The sequence below is a fragment of the Pinus tabuliformis genome, chromosome Q (assembly GCF_031772625.1).
Source record: "Pinus tabuliformis cultivar Carrire ecotype Pingquan chromosome Q, CPIR1, whole genome shotgun sequence".
Taxonomy (NCBI): Eukaryota; Viridiplantae; Streptophyta; class Pinopsida; order Pinales; family Pinaceae; genus Pinus; species Pinus tabuliformis.
The window spans coordinates 1088542585-1088552004 of NC_142296.1; positions in this window are offsets into that span (position 1 = coordinate 1088542585).

Sequence of the window (9420 nt, forward strand, 5' to 3'; positions counted from 1 at the left end):
ACTTTCTGAATGAAAAACTTGGAAAGTCGCAACCCAACACACGCAAACCTAAGGATGAATTGGAGGAATATAACCACAAGGTAATTGATCGAATGTCGTGGTTAAGGCAGTGCCTCACTCTTAGGGGGAATCAGAAGAGCGTGCCACATCCAGCAACACACGTAGCAGCAACAATAGAGACTGTGTCGTGGGTTTCTCGCCAGGACACGATAGTGGTACACCAAAAAGGTGCAACCACCTGACTAGCCGAAGAGGAGACAGTCTCAGTGCTCCAGACAGTTGAAAGAGAGTGTGGGACTATAAAACAGTCTGTTAAGGGGCTGCACGACAATAGGGATGCACGCAAGGTCAGTATGTCACAAGGGTCACGGTCGCGCAGAAGGGGCTACGCTACCACGTGGATAAACAAGGAAATGACCGTTGGCATCACTATTCATGACAAGACGTCCGAGTTAAGGCAAGAAGAAGGGGGCGATGGGCATTTAAGGCATGAAGTCAAAACTAGATTTGAAATGATCCGCTGACCTTCTAGCATTAATGAGCCAGACTATGGGGGGATGGTCGAATTTGAATTCCAACGGGCCTATAAATTGTAGATGGCCCTCCACCAAACAACCCTTGGAATCTTGCGAATAAAGTTGTTGCGCTATCAAGGGGGCATGAACAGGATGAATGAGGAGGTTGTAAGAGAAATTCCATGGTTTAAAGCATTGCCAAAGGATACAGAGGAGTCCCTGATCAGAGTCATGTCATCAACCAAGGGAATTGCGCAGAGTCCTACATCGTTGTAGGGGATGCACCTGAAATCCCTAAATTGCCCCGGACACTGAGGTCCAAGAGGGACCCACTAGTAGCCAGACCAGTCCGTATGTCGTCGCGAAACCCGCGGTTCGGAAAACTGTTGATGGAAGAAAAGGGCAAAATAGTTAATATTGAGAGTGACGATGAGGAAGAGGATCATCCGACCTTTGTTGAAGAGATGGAATGAGAGGAAGAGATGGAAGAAGACATCCAGCCAGTACGTGCTGTAGCAAAATGGCCCAAGTATGTCCCTCTGCGGAAAGGGAGGGTAAAGGTACCTAAGGATTTGGATGTCGTTAAAAGCACATTTAACACCTTGTCCCTCCCCAAGGGGGTGTTGTTCAAAGGAATGACTGTAGGCCGCATTCCCAATATGGAGTTTGAAGACAAGGACCTTACAAATAGGGAGAAGTTTCCCCATTTGGAAACTAGCGAGCTGATGGAAAAAAGAACGGAGGGGGTCATTACGACACTGTACCCACAGACCTGGCTGTGTGGGGTGGAGGAGGCCGGGCTACTCCACCTCCTATCAATTCCACATTTTCACCGGGCCCGAATCATGATATTTGTCATAAGGCAACTGCTCTGCCTAGTGCACGATGGGTACTTATGGCCAGAAGAGTCCATCCCCATCACAACGAAGCTCATTCATAGGATCTCTCGGCTTCCCTATGAAGGAAGGGACCCTGGGGAAATTGTTGGCACAAGTGGAGACTTGACGATTGCAGAAGCCATGAAAAATAAATATAAGTTGGAGAAAAAGCAGCCTGGGTACATTATTACTAGTATTCAGGACAAAGGGGTCCGCGTTGCTACCCAGTTGTTGGCAGGAAAGGTGATGAGAAAATGCCGGGGCAATGAGGTACTAGAAATGGTCATCGCGTTGGCTAAGCAATGTGCAGATGGGGTACAATTCAATTGGGCACAATTTCTCCGCGATGAGTTCCTGACAAACTGCAGGGAGGCCCAAGAGCAGGGTAAGACCTTCCACTATGCATGGTTTCTCTTATCCATCCTATTGGTTACAGGCGAACTACCTGAGGATAGTCAGTTTCCTCCCCTTGACTAGGATTGGCTAGAGGCAGCAAAATACGCGTTGCTATGGGCAACGAAAGATGCTACAAGAATCCGAGAAGCCAAGATCTTCTAGATATTGATGGAGGTGAGCATACGACTGTGGATCAACAAATGACCACGCCTATCCGCCTCGGTATACGATAGTGTGAAAATTTTTGCATATTTTAAAGCGGATATGCACACTGTGTATATCAGGGCACAAAAGGATCCAGAGTAGAAGTGGACCACGCTCCCCTTCATCACACTAAATGATGCTGTCTTCGCAGTGCTTGACACATGGCCAACGGAATGGCGTGCAACAGATGTAGTGGTATGCGATGAGATAGAGATTCAAAGATAGAAGGCTATCACCAAGTTTCTAGCACAACAAAAGCGGAATGACCAGCTTGTTGAGGAAGTACGGGTATCTCGAGAGGCAGCGAAGGCTACCACATAAAAGAAAGCAGCAGAAGGGCTGCTCCGATAGAAGAAGAAAGAGGCCCGAATGTGACCACAGGGCCAGGAATGGATGAGATGACGAAAGGTGCGAACCTAAGCACTACCTCTACACCCTTAAAACGACTGCGCGCGACAGAACGAACAGGGCCGCGGAAGAAGACCAAGGTGTCTAAGTTGGATGGGGAGCCTATCACATTGACCGAGGGTGACCTATTTGACATCGGTGATACAGTATGTGAATTCACCGGGGAAGCACTCGAAGAGGCAATGACAGAGCAACAGACTATGTTGGGGGCACTCAGGACACAACTGCAGGAACTTCAAGCACGGCCCCCATAGCCAGGAATGGTATCTACCTACGTGGCTACGGGTACATCAGTAACTGAACAGCTATTGCAGGCCAAAATGGCTAATACTATCACACTATCGGCAGGAGCACTGATAGTAGACAACGCGAAGGACAGAGCCGTGGTAGGCTAGCTCAACAAAATTGGATTAAACTTGGCTGCCCTCCCACGAGAAATCTTATACCAGTGACAGGATGGAGCAACGACAGAGCTTTGTGCTAGGGAAGGACGTGCGGTATAGATGCTCAGCGAACAACGAATCAACATCAAGTAGTTGAGCCTCCAACGCAATGAAGCAGTAGCACAGACTCGACAGTCGGAGCAAATTGTCGAGGAAACATGTTGTCGTTCCCCTAGGCTCGAGATTGTAGCAGACTTACTCGTAGGCATACAAACCCATAAGTTGGCCAGTGGATTCCATGAGGTGAAGGAGGAAGCAGCGAGGACCCAGTTGGACCTCAGCTTGCAGATCGCAGAACTGAGGCTCAAGGCACAGCTCGCTACACCACCAGAGGTCTGAGAGTAGTGGCATCATGCCATTCAAGTAGGGTTGGAAGTAATAGAGTGCGCCATCCAAGATTGCACCAGCTTGCTAGATCAGTCACTCGTCACCCTCACTTCACTACAGAAAGACCCAATGCTCCAGCGGTTAGAGACAAAAGTGCGGGAGCTGTAGTAGGCTTATGACAATGTCCGGGGGACCGCGCCGATGGTCGCCCTTACTCAGCGGCTGACCAAGATGAGGGATGCTACGCATAAAAAGAAGTAGTGCTTAAAGAACGTATTTAGCCCTAGCTCAAGGAAGCAGTCACGGTCACCACCAAGATCGAGGCAAAGCTAGCACACATGCAGGGCATATATGCAATCATGAAAGGACTTGCACCTAACAACGAAACATCGGATGCGCACAATGGGTACATCAGATAACGGAGGAATGTGTGGCAGACGTAAGCGAAGTGCAGAGATTGTTGGATGAACTTCGCACAAAGATCATTGCACCGGCTAAGTGACTTGGGATGAGTCACGATGTTTGTGTTGGGGGCCTTTTGGGCAGCGGATCCCCCGCGTAATAGTTTTGGGGCTTAAAGCCCACATTTTTGGGTATTGGTATTGTAAAAGCTCCGCAAAGTGCATAGAGCATGAATTGTAAGGGACCAAGTCTAATGGTAGTCCATCATAAAATATTGTAAATTAATCTAGAATGTGTTGGCCTACCCATGGTCCACGGACCATGGGAATGTATAAATAAGAGCGAGGCTCTAAGTGTAAAAGTTAAGCTTTTGGATGTAGAGATATGAAGTGTATGTGTCTTTAAAAGTGATATTGGATCGAAGTTTGTAAGTCTGAGTCATGGTCGTAGTAGTAGAAGAGGCTCTACAGCTGTGTGTGCAGATGCCTAGTAGAGTCCGCAGTTGTGTGCACGGACCCCTGCAGCTGAGTGCACAGGGTAGGAAGTGGATTGTAACTGGAAAAAGCATTAATAAAGATAAGTTGGTTTTGGAATATTGTGTATTTGTTTCTATATTCTGGTTTATGCATCTGTTATGGTTTATGATTGCACATGTATCTGTTTATGTTAATTGATAACTGAAAGTATTGGACCTATTTAACTTAATTCAAGATCTATAATAATACTAAGCATAGAAAGGGGTAAAGAACATTCGCTCCCGTTATCTTAGCCACGCGAAGGTAGTTGCACTGAACAGATGGCTGCGCGGAAGTAGCACAACGCATGGGATCAGTTCACGAGCTTTCTAGACCTCATCAAGACATCCCTAGGGTGCGGAAAGCGAGTTCCAGCACCCTTCCATACTACCTTAGGTGAGACCTCAGTCCGAGCTCTACGAACTGTTGCCGAAAGGGCCAGTAGTTCGAGATTTGTTTGGCTAAAACACTTCTGAACCTGGGTCAGGCCCCATCAAGCCAACACATTTCAAGAAGATAAACTTATGATTAAGTGAATCAATGTAATAGTTGCATGAGGACATGCAACATATTCAGTTGGGGGGTATGTTGAGTTTCCAAAATGTCATCTACTTTCACCTTCATTTCCATATTTTACCCTCATTTTATGAATTTATAATTCCATAACCCTACATTTAGTAACCATTTTCAACATCACATGGGTTTATTATTATTATTATTTTCCAAGTCATTTATTTTAAGTATTTTATGTGAATTTGTGATTAATATTAGGAAATTAACATATTTTCACATATATCTAAAAGTGTTATGAGTTTTGTGATATTGTGGGCCTACTTGGAGATTCTATAAGGGTTATACTTGGCCACCCAACCACAAATTCTAATTTCAAATTCAAACTCATTAATATTTGTGGAGTAATTGTAGAAGATGTGGATCATTAACTATGCACATTCAAAGGAGAAGAATCATGAATAAGTGGATTTGTATCTTACATTTTTAGGTGATTGGTTGCAACCACAAAGAGATAAATGTGGATTTAGGAGAGATCTAAGGATCCATATTTATTGTATATTTATCCTTAATTTTTGTATAAATAGGAGTGCACCTTTCATACAAAGGGTTGTTAATTGTCATCTGTCAATTGTTAAGTAGTTAGTGTTAGTGTTAGATTCTAGTTGGAGGTTACAAGTTCCATCCATGTGGTTTGTAAAGTGAGGAGAGAGAATTCTTGCAATATCTTGTAACTTAATCTTTATGAAATACATACTGCTATTTTGATCTCCAAGATGTGATAGTTCATTCAGTGTGCTAGCCGAGGAATGGAGGGCCCCCACCAACCACAATTTGCACATCTTTGTACATATTGGTAACATAGTATAGTTTTGTTATTTCATTTCTTTTCATGCAAGTGTGATTTTACTTTTAGCAAGTGTGATCTCACTTCAGCATGTGTGATTTAATTTCCATCAATTGTGGTTTCAATTATGCAAGTGTGGTGTGATTTCATTTATGCAAGTGTGGTGTGATTTCATTTATGCAAGTTTGGTGTGATTTCATCTATGCAAGTGTGATTTTCTTTTTCAAGCAAGTGTGATTCCAATTTCTTTATGTTTGGTTTGATTTGGATTAGATTGATTTAATTGACTTTGTAGTTAGTTTCAATTGCATTAGATTAATCTATTCTGATAAGTAACCATCTAGTACATATAGTACAGGTATACCGCATCAATTCTACGAACCCTGCGTTAACAATTAATGACAGGGATTTAACTTGTAATTAAATCACCCAACAAGTAGAAAGAACCATGTTGCATGATCAAGGGCTTCCATTACATCTATGGTGGAAGCATGCAACACCACAGTCTACTTGCAGAACCAGAGTCCTCATAGAATACTTGGCATGATCACACTTGAGGAAGCTTTCTCTGGGACAAATCCTGATGTGTCTCATTTCATACTTTTTTGGAGCTTCAGTTTATTATCATGTCTCCAAGGATTATAGGAAGAAACTTGAGCCTACAACAATGTTATGAGTTTTTTTAGGATACACCGAAACTCCACACAATTAACGGGTGTATTTATCCTCACTAAGGATGATAGTTGTGAGGAGAGGTGTCAAGTTCGATGAGGAGAAGATTATGAGATGCTCTTTGGAACAAGAGATCCCACTGGAGCAAGAGCTTCTAGCTTCAAATGAGGAGCCTCATAATGAGCTTCAGGAGGTTGTGAAGCAGCCACATGTAGCGGAGCATACAAGAGGTGCTATAGGCCATTTTTTTACATATGTTCAGTAGGCCTGCAAATTAGATAAATCAGTATCCATGAACATGTTGTCATCATCCCTTCACAAATCCCTAAGCATGACCTATCCAAAAAGTCTGAGCTTCTGGGAAAAATTGCTCAAAAACATTGTTTTTAGCCCTAATGTACCTTCCTTCCTTGGCAACCTTTGTTCCGTGCTTGTTGCATACTTTCCCACCTGTGTTAGTCAGCATATGTTTCTCTCTTCCACAGGTGTGTTGATTCTAGAAATTCAGGAAAATTAAAATAATTCTAAAGATTCCTCTTCTATAAGCTTCCAAGTTTGTTTTAACTATTTACCATGGATAAAGAGCTCGAATTCTATCTAATCCTATCTTGGAGACTTCAACTTTTATCCCCTGATCTCATCCTTCTATCATATGTGTATCTCAAGCCCATAATGGTAAATCCTAAATTGCCACACTTCTCCTATAAATTTACTGCCATCCATAGCATCAGGGTTGGATTTTGGAGATTTATAGTGCCCTTATGTTGTTGAATTGAACCTAAATGAGCCATCATCTTCATGCATTAAGGTTGATCTTGAGGTGTGTTTTGTGACAAGGAAGGACAATTCATATTGGGGACACATATATAAAGTTAGCACCTATTTATGGTTGTAAACTTTCCCCTATATTTATCAATAAAAAGAGTATCTTGTTTTCCTATATTTGTTGTGTTATGTTTGCAGTCATGTGTTTCAATACCATGACGATTTCATTGAATAGAGATGTTAAATTATGCTACATGGATGTTGTGGATCCTTTGTTTGTTTTAGTCTTATGTGTAGGTCCTAATTATAGCACTTGGAGCTACAATTGGAGCTTACAAGCAAAGAGGAAAGGGAAGCTTGCTACAGATTCGAGGTAGGCTTCATTCCCATACACTAATTTCTATAAGGAAAAAAATATTTTCTTTTCCTTCTATTGTTCTAGATGAGACCACTAGGTTTAGGGAATTCATCTTTGTCCACAATCGTAAATTCCGCATAACAAATTTGTGACAATATTGGGGATTGATTCTTCCCTTAGTAGTTTCCTTGAACCTAACACCTTTTTTGCCTCCTACGGTGACCTTGATTGACCCATTCAGACATTGATTGACCCTAGGAAATCACCTTGTTGAGCTTGATTTGACTTTTTGTGTTGTATTTTGGCTAAATCTCCCTTAGCTCACCCCCTGGTATGGAGACAGAGTGCTTCAATGCACTCTCTCCTTCTTTATACCTATGCTGCAAAACACTGGTGCATGTTCTACACCTGCGTTGATCCCTGTAAGATGAAAATAATTGCCTTTTCTTGCCTTTCTCTATGATTTTCTTTGTTCCAAAATGTTTTCCCTATTTCTTTGAGTGTTTCCTTGTCTATGAATAGCCTTCACTTTGTTTTCTCTAGGTTTTATAGCCTTTGATAATAATTTGCTCGAATTTTTCTTTGTTCTTATCAATTAGATATTTTGCAAACTTGTTCCGTGATCATTGATTCCTTAAAGAAATTTATATTACAATCATCATTCTGTGTGATTTCTCTCATCCGTGTTTTAGTACCATGTTTTATTTAATTTCATTTGAATATTAAGAGGATCAAAAAGAAAAATCTCATCATTTTGCATGTTTCATTGCATTTAGGGTTTTTTGTGAAAATTGGAAATTGGAACAATTACATTAGGGAAATTTACTTAACAAATTTTGTTTGTTGTATTTTGTATGTTGTATTACTCTTTGTTTCTTCCCTCTCGTACATATATTTTTATTGAAAAAAAATCATATTATCATGTTAGATTACATTTTTGAGTATTTAGGTGAAATTCGCGGTGAGCCTTGAAAACTGAAAATTAATCAAGATAAACTTTACAATGTATTCATTCAATATGGAGGAGCATTTGGAACATTAACACAAACATATAAAGGTCTAGGCTAGAGACGTGTTCCAGTGTCTTTAAGGATAGGCGCTGCCATTTTTTTCAGGGTTACATTCCAGGGGTGATATCTCGTTCCACATACGTAAATGTATAAGACTATACTTTGCATACCTTCAAGTATATTGGATGGCACTACATGCATTCAAAGTATATGGGAATGCTCTCATTGTATGGTTATGCATTAGACAACACTACTACGAACTATGCTTACACATACCTTCAGGTATATTTTGGAAGTCCACACTAGGTTTCTATCTTGCCTTAGGTAACCGAGTCAACCACCTTGTACACTGTGATAAACCACACAAAACATTCGGGGAGATTTCCTACCCATACATAAATCCCTGGTTCTCCAAGGAGTTATATTGCAGTTTATATTTCCTTGGTAATCCCTTTTTTCCTAGTTACCCCTTTCTTGATTTAATTTTAAGTTAATTTCTATAATTTATTAAACCATCGTGGAAGAGCAACCTCAACAACCTCGACGTTCACATATGATGAAAAGATTGCTTCCTCTCCCACCTGAGGCAATTCCTAGACATCGAAAGAACAAAAGAATACAAACTATTAGATTTGGTACTTTAGAAGCTACTCGTTTTGGTACTCCATCCTCAATTGATTCACCAAAATCATCTCTTCATGTGAATATTGAACCTGAGATCACTTCTCCGCTAGCTTGTGAGTCTGACATAGTCGAAACAGAAGCACCTAAAACTTTATTACCTAAGGTCATTGAACCTGAGTTTCCTAACTTAGAAACAATGCAACTTAAGGTTATATAATTTGAGGAACCTCAATTAACTACACCCGTTACTTCAGGATATTACTCTTCTCTTCTTATGTCTTCGACCCAACTAGAACCTATATATGTTGGGCTTAACAATAAACAACTTCCACCTGGTCTTCTAAGTAATGAGAAAAATCCTTACGGAGAGCCTCAAAATTCTTCTCTTGTTCATTTAATAGGAATTCATCTCTATCAAGTCCCTCCTCCTCATACTCCAACACAAGCTCCTTTGTTTACCTCTACTATTATGAACTCACCAATAGGTTTCCCTCAATAATCCTCTTTGCGAAATTTAACCATGACTGAGCATTCTATGGTGTCTCA